This window comes from Mus caroli, unplaced genomic scaffold (assembly GCF_978045245.1).
Source record: "Mus caroli unplaced genomic scaffold, Mus_caroli_1 scaffold_5, whole genome shotgun sequence".
In the NCBI taxonomy this organism is placed as follows: Eukaryota; Metazoa; Chordata; class Mammalia; order Rodentia; family Muridae; genus Mus; species Mus caroli.
Window position 1 is genome coordinate 74,765,153 of NW_028227260.1, and position 17,045 is coordinate 74,782,197.

At 42.3% G+C, this 17,045-nt stretch overlaps 1 protein-coding gene across 7 annotated transcripts in view; it reads left to right on the plus strand.

Moving 5' to 3' along the window:
• The first annotated feature begins 1,874 nt into the window (after window positions 1–1,874).
• Zfx (zinc finger protein X-linked) overlaps window positions 1,875–17,045 on the plus strand; it is a 49,852-nt gene continuing 34,681 nt past the window's right edge. Inside the window, exons 1-2 of one of the 7 annotated variants that reach the window (XM_029473147.2) lie at window positions 1,875–1,969; window positions 11,931–11,998. The gene's annotated coding sequence lies outside the window, so the exon portion shown is untranslated. Of the gene's footprint in view, window positions 1,970–2,202; window positions 2,516–3,188; window positions 3,431–11,930; window positions 12,027–17,045 lie in introns of those variants that run through there. The other 6 variants (XM_029473150.2, XM_085838128.1, XM_021153304.3 and 3 more) reach the window with 6 other exon arrangements.

Sequence of the window (17,045 nt, forward strand, 5' to 3'; positions counted from 1 at the left end):
TTTTGAGATGGCCTTCCTGTGCAGTCCAGGCTGGCCTGACATCTTCATTTCCATGCTTCAGACTCCTGGCTGCTGAGATTAAAGGCATGTGCCACCCCTGATCTTTTCTCATTTCCCAACTTAAAGTACTCTTGCTTAATTTTATTTTTATGTCTATACAGCCTGTATCATAGCCCAAATTTCCTATAAATGATGAAGATGTCATTTATATTTGAAAGACATTTTTTTGTTTGTTTTTCGAGACAGGGTTTCTCTGTATAGCCCTGGCTGTCCTGGAACTCCCTTTGTAGACCAGGCTGGCCTCGAACTCAGAAATCAACCTGCCTTTGCCTCCCAAGTGCTGGGATTAAAGGCATGTGCCACCACTGCCCAGCGACATTTTTTTTTTTGATGGCAGGAAGCTAAAACCCCATAAGAAAATGACTATCTGATTACCAGCTAGATCTACTAGATTTCTAGTAGATCCGAGGGGAAAATGAAGGAACATTTTACAGATTTATGCCATCTTCTCCCATTGTTCATGCTAATTTCTGTTCTTAGTATAGGCTCTACCTAAGAGAGTACACACACACACACACACACACACACACACGCGCGCGCGCGCGCGCACGCGCGCACGTGCTCACATTAAGTAGAGGCCCTTAGGTGTGTGTGTGAGAGTGTGTGTGTGACAGAATCTCACTGAATACCACAGTCTGGCCTGAAACTTGCCAAAATCCTTTTTGGATTGTGGACATTACAGGTTTGAGTTATCATGCCTGTCTCCCCTTTAAAAACAATTTTATGATTGTAAGCTGATGAAACAATTTACATTCTTGGAATTAAAATACATAATCCCCATGTTTAAAGACATCTCACCCCAGTTTGCTATTTGCTTTATCCTTTTTGTTCTTTAAAGATGTCTTAACTATGGGAAAACAGCTATCAACACTGTCTCTACCAATATGTCAAGCTGGGTGTCTGAGCACACGTCTGTGATCCCAGCACTTGGGAGGCCGAGGCAAGAAATTGGCTATATTCCCAAATATCCACTGTCTTATGTCCCCCAGTACACCACAAAAAGTTATATCATGTTAGAGTCTACAGTAATGTACAAACTACATATTTTAATGTTTTCCTAGTAACTTTTAATATTGTTTTAGCCCCCAATTCAGCATAGAAATGTAACATATTTGGGTGGTAGTGGCCCATGCCTTTAATCTTAGCGCTTGGGAGGCAGAGGCGGGTAGATCTCTTGAGTTCAGCCTTGTCTACAAAGTTAAGTTTCAGGACAGCTAGGACTACTCAGAGAAACCCTGTCTGGAAAAAAAAAAATGCCACATAGTGATCTGGATTGAGAAAAACACAAAACTCCTATTTTTAAGTTTATAAATATTTTGTCGAATCAGATACTTTCACTTCTTTATCTTCTTAAAGTTTAAGAGACTTAAGAATTTTATTTAAAAAAATCTAGATAATTGTAGAGTGTATAGCATTGTTACATACATAAAAGTTATGATCCATAGACTTCCAGTGTAACACACGTGTAGTTTCTATAGCACTAAAAATCTCTATTCTCTGCAGTGTGCTAAAGGCTTCAAAATGTACCTACTCCCGCCCCCCCCCCCATAAAAAAGAGACCAATTTGGCTTCCCGACAGAAAGCTTATTTATTAAAAAAAAATTACCGGGTTTGGTTGTTATTCTAGGTAGCCCCCTCCCCCCCAACACTCAGCCTGCACCATTCAAATTGGCAAGGCCATTTTCATTTTGTTTCAAAGTTGTTTTTTTTTTTTTTTTTTTTAAGGGAAGGCAGGGGACGGCGAGGGTTGCTAAATTTATCTTCATCCCCAGGCACCGGGGATGAAAAAACACACACACACACACACACACACACACCGCACACACACACATTTACGGCGGGAGGGGGGTCTGCGGGCCTGCAAACAACTCGAGCCACCGCCTCAGGCCGGGACCCTCGCTGAGATGCGGTAGGTGTCCCCGAAGGCCCCCGGGGGGTGGCCGCGGCCCACAAACATGGTGGGGGGTGGCCCGGGCCTCCCGCCTCTTGACGGTGTCAGCGGACCACGGCCTCGTGCGGATTTTACAGCCGAGGCGGCGGCGGCGGCGGCAGCGGCGCGTGTGTGGCGGCGGTGGCGGGCGGGAGCGCGGAGGTGGAAAGAAGGGGGGCGCTGTCACGGAAACTCGGGCCGCCGGAGACCCCGCCGCAGCGAGGCCACTGGGCTCCCCGGTTGCGGGGCGTGAAGGGCGCCAACCCGGGGCGTCAGCGGGACCCACCGGGCGGAGGAGGGGGCCCAGCTACCCTTCCGCATTTTCCTGGGTCTCTCTCCCCGGCGGTGACGTGACGTGCTGACGGCGGGCCCGTGCCGGGGAGCTGGGCCGCTTTTTGTCAGCTCCGAGCTCGGCCCCTCCTCCCTCCCTCCGCCCGCCCCACCAGCCGGAGCCCGGCCCAGTGCTCCAGAGAAAGGCCGGCCTGCAGCACCCGCCACCGTCGCCGACCGCCGCACGACCGTCCGGTGAGTCCGGGGCGCCACTGCGGCCGTAGGGCCTGGTGCGCGCGCGGCGGCCTGCTCTCGGCCTGCTCGGCGGCCCGCAAGGCGCCCTCCCGCGCTAGGCCGGGCGGCGTGGCGCGCGACGCCGAGCAGGCCCCGAGGAGGCCGCAGTTAGGCCCGGGGTGGCGCCCGGGCGCTCAGAAAGGCGGTCGAGGCGCGTTCTGGAAACGGGCGGGGACCGGGGTAGTGCCGCCCGGCGGTTGGGGAGGCGGTTGAGGGGTCCCGGGTGGGCGACGTGGCCGACCCGGGGCACCGTGCGGGGGCGAGGCCTGGCGAGGAGGCTAAGGCTGCAGGCATGAGGTGAAGGCCGCAGGCCGGCCCGGCCGATTTTCGCTATGTAAATATCGGCGAGGGGGGGGGAAAGAGGGACGGGGGACAAGATGGCGTCCGGCCGGCGCCTGCTGCAGGCTACGACGGAGGGGGTTGCCGGGAGGGGGAGCCGCCATTTTGAAGGCGGCGTCTGAGGAGAAAATTCCGCTACAGCCCGTGAGGGGGGGTGTGAGAGCGGGCCGCGGCGGCGCTAGCTACGGGGACCGGAGCCTGGGCGCGGCGTCGAGTGTGCGCGCAGGGGCGTGTTCGCTCCCCATGGCGGCCATTGCCCTCGTCGCCATGATGAGCACTTGGATCCCAGGCGCTTGGCGGCAGCGCCACCTTCCTGCCCAGCCTCCCACAGCCCCGTGACTGGCTGCTGTTTCCGCTGTGTTTCAGTTGAGCTGCCGCAGGCGGCCATCGCGGCCGTCTTGGCGCCGGAGCCACCTCATCTGTATGGCCCCGGGGCTCCGAGCCTTTTCCCGGCGCTTTGCTGCGGCTTCAGGGTGATCTGCCGCGGTGGCAGTAGTGGAGCCGGAGACATTTTCTTAGGACTTTATTTTCTCAGAGGTAGATAGACGTGGCCGTTAGGGTGACCCTGGTGCGGTGCTTCTCCGCCAATCGTTGCTTTCATGACTCTGAATAAAGAAAGAAAAGTGATGGGAAAGTTCTCACCACTCTTTTGACCAATAGGGGGGAAAAGGCATCCTACGAAAGCGGAAGACTAACATATCGGAGGGAAGTTTTTGTGTTCCTTTCTGTGGAAACAAGTTTCTTGGGAGGCTGCGTTTGAATTTTGGTATATTTATTTATTTATTTATTTGAGGTAAATTAAAGGGCAGAAAGTTATTTTCTTATCCAACGATGTAATGTGACGTATTAGCTTTCGTTGATTCGCTGTGGTAGCCCGTTTGCGAGGCTTTTAGAGTGGAATCGCACCCCATGAAATTTCTTTCGATCTCACCCGGTACAACTTTGCTGGTAACCTCGGCGTCCCATGCCCACTGTGCTAGGTGCTGAGAAAGAGTAAGGAGGGTTCTTGTAAGTGGTGGCTGTGGGAGGCTTGTTGTTCAGAAGTAGAAGAGCAAATGTTGAACTGTAAGAAGTGCCGCGGGAAGGCTACATCCGAGTAAAAGTGGGGTTTCAGAGCAGACATGGTTTCTGTTTGAAGCATCAGGAAGGAGTTCCTGAAATAGTTGGCATTTTGAGGTTACAAGCCTTATGGTCCAGACAGGCAAAGGGCGTTTCAAGGGTGAAGTTTCTTTAGAGAACAAGTATTTACTGTTTGTCTGAAATGGATAGTATAGGTAGAGGCTTGCAAAGGTGGGTTGCAGCGCGAATGGTAAGGGCTTCTGCTCCGTGGGAAGCAGTGCGGGAGCTCTCCGACTCCCGGATGACGACACCCGGATCTGTGCTTGATAGCTATCGGCTCGGTTGGGCTAGGACAAGTTTGAAAGAAGTAGGTTGTGTGGTAGGCTGACCAGTGTTTTCATAGTGATAATTACAAAGAGTGGTCAGAAGCCAGATTTTATTACCCCTTTTAAAATGCTTTATTGCAGTTTTGAATGATCCATTTTTGTTAGACACCTGGTCCTTTTTCTATATTCACTGTAAATAACGTTTTGCTCAGAGTTGTTGATATTTCTGTAGTAAACAGTAGAGTTTCCTATGAGTTCATTTCCCATTGTTGAAAATGAATCCTGGTGCTCCTCGAAGAAGATGAGAAATGAACTTTCCTACAAGTGTTCCCATGATGTTTTTAGGAAGTCAGTTTTGAAAATGTGTTTGGAAGGATGGTTATTAAAAAGCAGTGGCCTTCAGTTGCCCTTTGCAATCTGTTTTGCTCCCTGCTGAGAGTTTTGTTTGAGAGGCTAACTAAGGTTATTTGCTAAGCAAGCCTTCCTGCATGTTTTGATTAATATTTGACTTTTCTAGATGCTTATGTGGGAAATGTGTCTCACAGTTAGATAGTTCTTCACTCTCAGTGTCTTCACTTTTATAGACAGCAACAGGTTGGAAATCTTGCTCCTAGAGAGTGGTTTTCCTAGAGGCCACGGCAAGCTTTGACTAAAGAAGTTCTCTTAAGCTGGACAATGGCGGCACATGCCTTTCACTCCAGCATTCAGAGACAGGAGATTTTCGTGAGTTTGAGGCCATCCTACATACTGTGACCAAGTCTCAAAAAGTAAAAAGAAAATCACATTTAAAAGTTCTCTTTAAAAAGACTTTTAAAGTTCAGTTCTTGGGTGTCGGGGTGGGTGGGGCTGAGAGCAATCAGTGCAGAAGAGACTGTGAAAGTCTTCAGTTTAATTAGTGCAGAAAGCTAGATAGTGGACATTCAGGATTAAGATGAAATAAGAGTCAGGTTGTATAATTAGGAAGATTGGTAAGTGTATAGTTTCCGCCAGGAATGGTTATATACAAAATTCTTTTTACCTTGAAGATCACAGACCCTGATAGTCTGGAGAACTGACTGGTGGAACACTATTGCTACCTTGTCAGTCTTGGGTAAACAAGATACTAGTTTTTGGATTTATGTCCACTTTCTAGGTAGATGGTGATATCTTTCTTTTTTTGCAATTTCCTTTTTTCAAAAAACATGCTCATAGATTGTTTCAAAGAGATTTCTCCTTCCATTGCTTAAAAATGTTTATAGTCTCCCAACATTGTTACTGATAATGTGTTAATTATGCTTATCACAGTGTCAATTCATTTTTTAAGATGAAAAAACAATTAACAGGCTCCTGAAATCCTTCACCCTCATCAAAGATAATAATTTTTGTTTGTTTTGAGACCCAATCACATTAAGAAGCCTGACTGGCTTCAGTCTCCAAATCCTCCTGCCTCAGCCTCCTGAGGCATGTGTATCAGCACAACTGGCTTAGATTCCTTGTTTTGTTTTGTTTTGTTTTAACCTAACTGAAAGTCTAACCAGTTATCTGGTTGTCAGTGTCTCTTCCTAGTCTTGTTTTTTTTTTTTTTTTTCCCGTGTAGGCTTTTGCTTTGCTTTTTGTCTCTATGTAAGGATCGCCCTACCTCTATCTAGTCTTGCTGTCAGCCCAAACATTGGCCTGCCTCCTTTGGGATGGAGCTTTGTCAACTCCTTTTGGTTGGTTTGAGACAGAGTTCTTCTCTGTATGTAGTTCTGGCTGTCCTGGAACTCATTGTGATAGACCAGGCTGACCTCACCTCTGAGTGCAGGGATTAACCTTGCCTAATTTGGTCTCCTGCAACTTTGCTGGTTCCTTTCCCTATCCTTACAAGTGTTCTTTGATTTGCTCATTGTACAGAAACCTCCCCTGTCTTCTGTTTGCTTTAACTTTCCACTTCACGTTTTACTAAATCTAGTAATTGCCAAGTCAGGATATTTCTACCACATGCTAAAGTTGTTCAAGTGTTCTGTTTCACACTCTGCTTTTTCTGTCTCCTATAGTGGGATTTCCCTCAAGGTTTATCTGCTGGCTTCTCTCTCTGGAATCTTCTCTGTAGGTTAAATGTCTCTTACCATACCCACGTATCTACTGTCTAATCCAGCATTTGAAGCATAGCATAGCATAGCTGAAAACAAACGTATTCAGCACAGATGAACAGTACTATTATAGGATTATTTTTAAAGCTCAGGGACCCCAAAGAATTCCCATTTCTTACTCTTTCTGTTAGCTCTATCAATGTTCCTGAGTTGTTATTTTTTGTTCCATCTTTAGCATTTAATCTCCTATGGTTTTGTGCTTTTTGTTTTGTTTTGTTTTGTTTTTTTGTTTTTCGAGACAGGGTTTCTCTGTATAGCCCTGGCTGTCCTGGAACTCACTTTGTAGACCAGGCTGGCCTTAAACTCAGAAATCTGCCTGCCTCTGCCTCCTGAGTGCTGGGATTAAAGGCATGTGCCACCATGCCTGGCACAATCTCCTATGTTTTAATGTATGTTTTTATTTTTGTCTTCTAAATGGAATGTAGACACAGGTCCTCATTTGTCTTTGTCCCCAAGCAGTACCTGACATGATCATCATCTTCCCAGACAATTATCTAAATTATTGGGCTCAGTAAATTTGATTTAGTTGAATAATTTCCAGCTATTCAAATTCAGTTATTTATCCAGTATGTTCTTTGACCAAGGGATATTCATTTTAAGGCACACCTATCTTGTTAGGACGGCAGGTCAAACCCAGGTGCTGAGTAACCTCTATCCTTGCCCCATATCTGATTGGAATATGGCCAACCTGCTCTTATTCCTGCCAAATTGTTTATCCAGACAGCATTTTTTAAAATCCATGTAATCTTAAAACTTTTTTTTTTTTGCTCAGCAGGAAGTACACTTTAAAGAAACTAAATGGCCTTAATGTATGTAGCCCCATTCCTCTTTTTCCACATGCAACCATTGCTCTAACATGTATGCAAATTAAGTATTATCTGGTATTGCCTTAAGTGTCTTAACTGTATCTATTGTGCATTGTTGTAGATATTGAACATGTTTTGTTTGTTTGCTTATTTATTTATTTATTTGTTTATGTTTTTTGAGAGGCTTTCTCTATGCAGCTCTGGTTGTCTGAAAACTTGATCTGTAGGCTACACTGGCCTCAAACTCAGAGATCTGCCTGTTTCTGCCGCCTGAGTGTTGGGGTTAAAAGGGGTGTGCCACCACCTCCCGACTTCCAAGCATAGTTTTAAAGATCCAGTTTACTGGCTACAGGAATTCTTCTGGGTCCCTAATGTTCTTATAGGAGGTTCATGAAGTTATCTTCATAATGCTATCATTTGCCCTTTTCATCCACATTCACCTGCATATTATTCAGGCATTAGAGACCTCATGATTCATGATGTCATTATTGAGTAAGTACAGAAACAGTTGGAATTTATCTTTCCTCTGTGAAGTGACTCATTAGATTTACAGACTATAAAATAGTTGCAATAAAAACTTAACCTTCTAAAATGTTATTCATGCTTATATATAGTAAGATTTTTAATAAACTAATATTTTTAAATGTTAAAAAAGACAAGATCTTGCTCCAGTTCCAGAGGAGCCTGAAACTTGGCAATGTCCTTTTAACCTCTCAAGTCCTTAGGTGACAGGCAATGTGCCACTATACTGGTCTCTTAATTTAAATTTCTCTAAGTATGAGTGACATAAAAAACTTCTTATGCTCCTATATTTTTGAAAGCTTAAGAGTCCTGAAACCAAAAAGTTTGAAAACTACTGTTGTAGTTCATTCATATTATTTGTGGGACAAGTAGTGTTGCAAGGTCCTTTTGGTGTTAAGCAAGCTCTCACTAAGACTGTATTTTAATATATAAAAACACTGATTTATTTATTTTTAATGGGGGACACATTAGGCTGTTTGCACTTTTCAGCAATTTCCAGCAGTGCTGCCGTGAGCATCCTCAAACAGTTCTCCCTCTTGATATTGTAGAAGACGTGCAGTTGCTGTGTTGAGGAAGTCTGTACATTGTCAGTTTTACTGGGAATTGCCAAAAGCCAAATTGCATACACTCACCAGCTGTTTCTGAGCTTGGTTCTCCAGATCATTGCCAAAAGATTAGATTTTGCTGTTTTCCTGATTTGTTGGGTATAAATTCAATCTCTTTGCTGTTTATTCTCCATGTCTTTGGTTACTACTGGAGTTGGCTGGATCGCTTCCCTCCAGATTTACTGGCCATTTGAATTTTCTGGGAATTGTTTGTGCATAAGTCCTTGATCAACTATTGTATTGGACTGTTGCCTTCTTACGATTTGTGGATATTTTAATATTGTAGATCTTAAAGATATGTGATTATACATTTGAAAATATCTTCCTATTCTGTGGCTTTTCTTGTAGCTTTACTTTTTGTGTTGGAGGTCTTAATGTGATGGTAGGCAGTTTTTGCACTTGTGCTCACCCCCCACCCCCGTGTGTGTGTGTGTGTGTGTGTGTGTGTTTCTCTAGAAATTCTTTACTCAAAGGCAATCATGATACCACACTCTTTTTCTTTCTTTTCTTTTTTCTTTTTTTGCATTTATTTATTTAAAAAATTTTTTATTAGATATTTTCTTCCTTTACATTTCAAATGCTATCCCAAAAGTCCCCTACACCCTCTCCCCGCCCTGCTCCCCTACCCACCCACTCCCACTTCTTGGCCCTGGCGTTCCCCTATACTGGGGCATACCCCTGTACTGGGGCATATAAAGTTTGCTAGATCAAGGGGCCTCTTCCCAGTGATGGCCGACTAGGCCATCTTCTGCTACATATGCAGCTAGAGACATGAGATCTGGGGGTACTGGTTAGTTCATATTGTTGTTCCACCTATAGGGTTGCAGACCCCTTCAGCTCTTTCTTTTCTTTTTTTCTTGAGTCAGGGTCTCTCTGTGTAATCCTGGCTGTCCTGGAACTCACTCTGTAGACCAGGCTGGCCTCGAACTCAGAAATCCGCCTGCCTCTGCCTCCCCAAGGCTTGGATTAACAGCCTGGCTGTGTACTTTTTCATATACAATTTATCTGGAATTTTTTCTCTGGTGGGTGATGTAGGGATCTCATTTATTTTTGCATTTCTCACATAGTTTGAAGTATACTGCATTACATGCATCCGCACATGCTTTCATTTTATTTGCTTAAGCTTTAATTACATTATTTATTTCTGTGTATATGTCTGGAGTTCAGATGACCAGGAGTCAGCTCTCTCCACCATGTGGATCCTGGAGATTGAATTCAGGTTGTTAGGCTTACCCGCTGAGCCACCTCATTGGCTCCACATCTGCTTTTAGTTTCTGTTTCTGTTTTTATTGACCTGTTGGGCTAGTTCTATCACTGCCGCCTTAATTTCACGATGATACCTTTATAATTAAGTCCTGACTTGCACACTTTTTTTTTTTCCGAGATAGGGTTTCTCTGTGTAGCCCTGTCTGTCCTGGAGCTCACTCTGTAGACCAGGCTGGTCCCGAACTCAGAAATCCGTCTGTCTCTGTCTCCCAAGTGCTGGGATTAAAGGCGTGAGCTACCACGCTTGGCAGCTTGCCCACTTTTAAAGGAATATTTTAGCTGTTTTTGTCTCTACTTATTTTAGGGTTAGATTTTCATTTTCTGAGAAAAATGATTAGATTTTTATTGTATTTGCCTTTACCTCTATTGGAAACACTAATCACGATTTGTAATCTTTGTTGCCATTGTAAGCCAAGTTTTCTTTTCCTTTGTTCTCTGTCCTTCCACCCTGAACCCCCTTTGCTTCTACCAGGGATTAAACTGGTTAACATATGCTAGACCAGTGTTCTGCAAAGCTGTCTCTGCTATCTCTCTGTCTCTGTCTCTCTCGCCTTTTTCCCCTTCATATGTCCTAGGCCGTTTCCAAACTAGCAGTATGTAGCCAAGAATGACTCTTGACCTTCTGATCCTCAGCCTCTATCCAGAATGCTAAGATTATAGACATGTACCATTATGCCAAGTTCTTTAGCTAGTGCTGCTTGGGATCGAACCTAAGACTTCCATGTTTGCTAGGCCAGCAGACTGACTACATCTATCCTCAGCTCCTTCAGTCCTGGTGTTTTTTAATTTTTTTTCCTTTTCTTTTCTTTTCTTTTCTTTTTTTTTTTTTTGGTTTTTTCGAGACAGGGTTTCTCTATGTAGCCCTGGCTGTCCTGGCACTCACTTTGTAGACCAGGCTGGCCTCGAACTCAGAAATCCGCCTGCCTCTGCCTCCCGAGTGCTGGGATTAAAGGCGTGCGCCACCACGCCCGGCTTTTTTTGTTTTTTTGAGACAGGGTTTCTCTGTGTAGCCCTGGCTGTCCTGGAACTCACTTTGTAGACCAGGCTGGCCTCGAACTCAGAAATCCACCTGCCTCTGCCTCCTGAGTGCTAGGATTAAAGGCATGTGCCACCATGCCCGGCTCAGTCCTGGTGTTTTAGTTGTTTATTTTTTCCCACATAGTTGCCCATGTTGGCCTTGCATTCACTCTTTAGTCCAGGCTAGACTAGATTTTGAGATTTATTTCTCCTTCAGCCTCTAGAATTTGTAAGCCAATTGTGTACTACCAGCCACCTCTCCTCCAAATGGTGCTGAGGATTGAATCCATAATCTTGTGCATGCTAGCTAGACTCTGCAGATGTATAAAAGACCCAAACCAGTCTTTTACTTTCTATCTTATTTTTTATAAGCAGCATGGTGCATTGATTTTACAACCTTGCTGAACTCTGGTGACCATGTGTTATGGGTTCTGAGATATACTTTTCCTTCCTACATTTTAACATGTTAAAAATAGAGCCTCAATTGATAGTATCATATAATTACTTTCCCAGGCAGCTGCCACTATATAGTTACAATTGTTTATTTGGTTTTTGTTTTTTGGTTTTTTTTTTGGTTTTTTAGAGACAGGGTTTCTCTGTATAGCTCTGGCTGTCCTGGAACTCACTTTGTAGACCAGGCTGGCCTCGAACTCAGAAATCCACCTGCCTCTGCCTCCCAAGTGCTGGGATTAAAGGCGTGCGCCACCACCGCCCGGCTTGTTTATTTGTTTTAAAGACAGGATTTCTTTGTGTTAATTTGGCTGTCCTGAAATGCACTCTGTAGACCAGACTGGCCTAGAATTCAGAGATCTGCCTGCCTCTGCCTCCTAAGGGTTGGGATTAAGGATGTGTACCACCACTGCCCGGCACATAATTATGTTTTGCCATCACTTTAAAGAAAAGAATATGTGCACTGTGGCATATTATTTATTGCCAAACAGTGCAACAGAACACAGAATTGCTAAATGGTTGTCTGCCTTGAAAGAAAATCCTACAGACAATAAGAAAGCATATTAGGAAATAACTACATTACAAACACATGCTGAGAGAATAGATTTGTTAGAAACAATTGAACAGGTTTGAGTTAGAAGAGCAACGTATAGTAGAACCCTCAATGTAAATTGGGAATACCCTACTAATTCTTTTACACATAGGTGAGTGCGTGTGTGTGTGTGTGTGTGTGTGTGTGCATGCATATGTGTATAAAACAATAAAAACCCTACCCAAATAATTCCAAAAGTTATTTTGGTAAGTCTAAATGAAAGTTCAAGATGATGACATAGGATGTCCTATTAATTGTCTTTTTTTTTTCTCTCTCTCTACAGGTGCGTATAACTGTGCCCAGCTAACCTTGTAAGATGAATTGGGGAGCATTCCCTCTTTTTTGAAACAGGTCTGTTGCAGAGTCTGATCACTGAAAGGTAGACAGACTCCATCTGTAATACTGTACTTGGTTCCTTCTTTTTTGTAGATTGTGGATTTGAATTAGTAATAGCCCCCTTTCTCCTGTGGTATATCCATTTTGCTTTTGAGTTTGGTTTTTTTGGGGGGGTAGTTGATACAAAATAAAGTTTCTTAGAAACGTATAAACTCTCGAATATTCTGACATAAAATACAGTTTCCTTGATGACTAGAAAATTTACTTTAATTTCCATTTTCTTATGCGTTGTACTAATCAGATTTTTCAGACTGTTCATTTTCTGGATTTTTTGTGTTTCTATGCTTGTCACTATTATGTCTTTCCTTCAACTTTGTTTCTGTGTGATCTGACATTTAAAAAGAATTAAGCTGGAGGCTTGCTCACTAGTAGTTAACCGATTTTTGAACTACATGTATTGAAATTTGAATTTTTTTCTCTGATAACTGGATCTTACGATTTTGATACTCTATTTTTGTTATTTTTGTATTTAGTGGTTCTAAATACATTGTCCTTTTCATGATTTTTCTATTGTGGACAAGGTTTCATATAGCACTTGCTGCTAGTCATAACTCTTGATCCTTTTGCCTCTGTCTCCCCAAGTGCTGAGTTTATAGACATGTACACTGCACCTATGTTCTGGCTTTTCGTTTCTAACTTTATTGCGTCATGGTTGGGGAACATTGACTAATAACAAAACTCAGTTGTAGTTATACCAACAGCAAGCAACTTGAAAATCAAATTTAGGACAAGGATAATTTATAATAAGATCAAATAACATATAATACATTTTAGTAAATCCAAAACATACTGTAGCTTTTGTTTGTTTTGGTTTTGGGTTTTCTTTTTCAAGACAGGGTTTGTCTGTGTAGCACTGGCTGTCTTGAAACTTGCTCTTAGAACAGACTGGCCTTGAACATTTACCCTGCCTCCGAAGTGCTGGGATAAAAGGTGGGGGGAGGGGCTTTGTATCAGCTCCCCATACTTTAATCATTATGGTTTTAGCTTAGTAGTATTTTATTGTCCTCATATTTTTTAGGGGAAAAAAACCCTTAGATTATTCATTCCTTAAAATAGTTGATTCTTTAGTTCCAGGGAAAGATTGTATAGTTTAAAAACACTTGTTGATAGTCAGCTTGGAGTATGTTTATTACTGGTCTTGTATGGCAAATCCAGCCTGTTCTTTTGTTTAATGACTCAAGGATTTATTAAATTATATATTGCAAAGCCTATTGCTAATTGTATTAATAAAACCTAAGTACAGAAATACACTCTACAGTTCTGCAACTGCCAATTAGAAAACATTGTTCTTGTTATATAAAGGCCCAGTCTTTTATTCTTGCCAATGTTTATGATGCATGGAGACCATTACTGTGTAGTATTAATATGTTTAGGAATAACAGTAATAGAAATCATATGTTTATGTAGGTAAGGTATAGCATGCAGTCACTATTAGCTACTTTTAGTGTTAGTGGGTAGGACGGTGATAGTGTTTGTAGTTAGTGTGACATGATGGCACATGACTTTAACCCTAGCACTGGGGAGGCAGAGGCAGGCAGATCTCTAGTTCCAGGCCAACCTGGTCTATAGAGGAGTTCCAGGACAGTTAGGACCACATAGAGATACTGTTTCTCAGAAATTCAATTAAAAATAATAAATGAAAACATAAATAAATGTTCATAGTTTGTTTGTGGTATTAAGTGTAGAACCCAGTTTCAAACATGCTAGGCAGTCATTCTACCACTGAACTATACATACACCTAACTCTGCACAGTTTATAAATAAGTACAAAGTGACAATATGTGATTTAAAAAACCAGACAATTAAGAAAAGAATTAGTTTGAATAAAGTAATTGAAAGTTAGATTACATTAAACTAAAAATGTAAGGCAGATAAAGTAGTTAAGCACCTGTAATTTCAATACTCAGGAAGTGGAGGCAAGAGGATTGCTGTTAGTTCAAGGGCAGCCTGGGCTATTGGATTATGAGACCCTTTTTAAACAATCAAAACCCAGCAGTGGTAAATGACTTACCTGGTAAGGATGGCTGCTGCTAAGTCAGATTACCTGGGTTCAATTCCTGAAAACCACATGGTATAAATAGATGACTAACTCATATGAGGCTGTGCTCTGACTTTCACGAGAATGTGGGTCTTGAATGTGCACTCACATGCATGTACTTAGAAACACTAAATAAATAATTGTAATGAAAAATTTAAAAACAAAACCAACAACTCAAAGTCCTTTTAAGTTCTAATGTACTAGAAGAGGTTTTATTTAGTTTTATTTTGAGAGGTAGGTTCCCTCGCTCTTTGAACTCTCCCTGTAGTCCAAATTCAGAGATCTTCCTGCCTCTGCCTCTCCAGTGCTAGATTTAAAGGCATGCACCATCACTTAGCCTAAGTTGTTGGTTGGCGGTTTGTTTTTGTTTTTTTCGAGACAGTATAGCCCTGACTGTCCTGGATCTGTACAGGTTGACTTCAAACTCTCAGAGATCTGCCTGCCTCTGCCTCCTTGTTGGGATTAAAGGCAGGGTATATATCATTCATTGAGAAAGGTACTCCCCTAAGTTAACAACTACCAAAATGACTAGGCCAGTGATTAAATGCTTGGTTCGTGAAAAGATTGGCAGAAATTACAGGAACAAAGCAATGTTGTAAGGGAGCCCTTTTTAAATAACACCAACATTTCTTTACCCTGCATTGTATTTGATGGAAAGTGACATTTTAAAAATTTTACCTACAATGGTTTTATTTCACGTATTCTTGTCTAATGTAATTTAAATTAATCTCCAGTCTATATTATATTTACATACTATCTTTATCCTTGTTTTACACACTCCACTCCAGTACACCTACAGCTAAAAACAGACATGTGAGTAGTATTTCTGTTGAAAATCTCAGCAAAAGTTACAAAGCAACTTAAAAATTGTCACTATGAAGTCAAAAAGGGTGAAACAAAGAGTTGTTATATTCGTTCCATTATTAGAAACAGTAGAATGTTATGGTAACAGTGGATTGGTCAATTACTGGGTGCATTTAAAGGGCGATGCTTTTATAAAGGGGAGTTTATTGCTTTACATATCTGAAAACAAGTGCAAAGCTTGTTCTGTTCCTGCCATCAGGCTAATCTTAAAAACATTTAACATAGTGTGGTATTGTTAGCCTATAAATATAGCTAAGTTCAGAGGATATTTTTGGCCAGCTCTTAATCTGAGCAGGAATAGGGGCTTTGGAAAAATAAGGGTTTTAGGTTTGTCATTTTAGGGCCAATTTTTAATAGATTATGATAGTCAGACTCTTTAAGCAAATAGAACCTTGCAATTACCAGTTGGCACACAACGGTTTTATGGAAAAACTAGTCTGTAACAAAAACTTGGACTTAATTCCTGAGTGAAACATACGGAAGTTCCAAGTGGGGCAGGGCAAGGAAAGAGGGAGGTAACAACAGTAGGCGTTTTTCTCATTGACAGAGGAGGGGAGCAAGATCATTTGAAAATACAGTAACCTGGTATAATCTGTTCTTATGGACTAGGGTTTGAATTGATGAGTTATTTATGTCTAAGAATATTTGTTTTGTTGAGTGTTGTTTTATAACATGTTACTAGTGATTTGGTTTTTAAAAATTTCTGTCTCATGGATGGTTTTGCTTTACTTACACATTTCCATTTTCTGTGGTACATTAAAAATCACGACTTTAAATTTAACATAGTGGCCGGGTGTGGTGACGCACGCCTTTAATCCCAGCACTTGGGAGGCAGAGGCAGGCGAATCTCTGGGTTCGAGGCCAGCCTGGTCTACAGAGGGAGTTCCAAGACAGCCAGGGCTACACAGAGAAACCCTGTCTTGTAAACCCCAGCCCCCCCCCCAATTTAACATAGAATAAACATCAAATACCTTTGTTCTTCTTTTCTTTCAAAATCATATTGAAGAAAAGGAGTAAAAATCCAGAGCCAAGGAACCCTGAAATGTACTTTTCATCAGAACACTTTGTCCTTGAATAAAGCAATCTGTCAGGGGAGAAAACTAAGAGAGTTAGTGAATCTGTGGTCATATACTAGAAACTGGCATCCTATAAAAGGTCATAGGAGAAAGAACAAAATGGGTGCCGTGGCAAGAAAGGGTGGGATAATGTTTGTTTAACTTTGTGATACTGTAGATTGAGCATAGGATCATATGCATGCTAGTCAAGGTACTCTACTTCTGAGCTATTTTCCAAGCCCTCTTTTTATTTTAATTTTTACTTCATTCTGGTTTTTTCCAGGTAGGGTTTTCCTGTGTAGCCCAGGCTGTCCTGGAACTTGCTTTGTAGACCAGGCTGGCCTTGAACTCACCGAGATCCATTTGCTTCTACCTCCCAGGTGCTGGGATTAAAGATGTGCACCACCCTCTCTTTTATTTTTTGAGGCCAAATTTGCTTTGTGGTACAGTCAGGCCTCAATGTCCCAAGTAGGTAGGATTAAGCTTGTGCCGCCAGACCTAGCTAGGGGGCAGTGTTTTAGGTGGCTTATAGTCATTCTGCAGGATATGATACTGGATCTGGAAAGTGTAATACTTTTTCCCCATTAAAGGAAAGCCTGACTGGTTGCATATTTCATCTTGTGTACTCATACTAGAAAGGATGCTTGTGACTGTTAGAATGCAAGTTCACTTCTTGGCAAAGCAGAACTTTTCTCTGGGGCTGAGGAAAGTCTTCCAGCTATCAAGTGTAACTAATTTAGCAACTTGTCTGTAAATGTGGACAAGCAAAAGGATCAATGCTTTTGAGGAAAAGCAGCAGTTTGGAAGAGGCGTCCAAAACATCCAACTGAGAAATGAAACACTAGGGAAGACAGTATAATGTTTGGTATAGAATAACCATTGGGGTCTCAGAAGTATCTGGGAAGGCATTTTGTCTACCGAAAAATTGAAAGATTGCTATGGAAAAAAACCTTAAGTTATTAGGAACCAAAACAGGATCTCTTGCTAGATGTGGTGGTGTATGCCTTTAATCCAGGTGGATCTCTAGTTGAGGACAGGCAGAGAT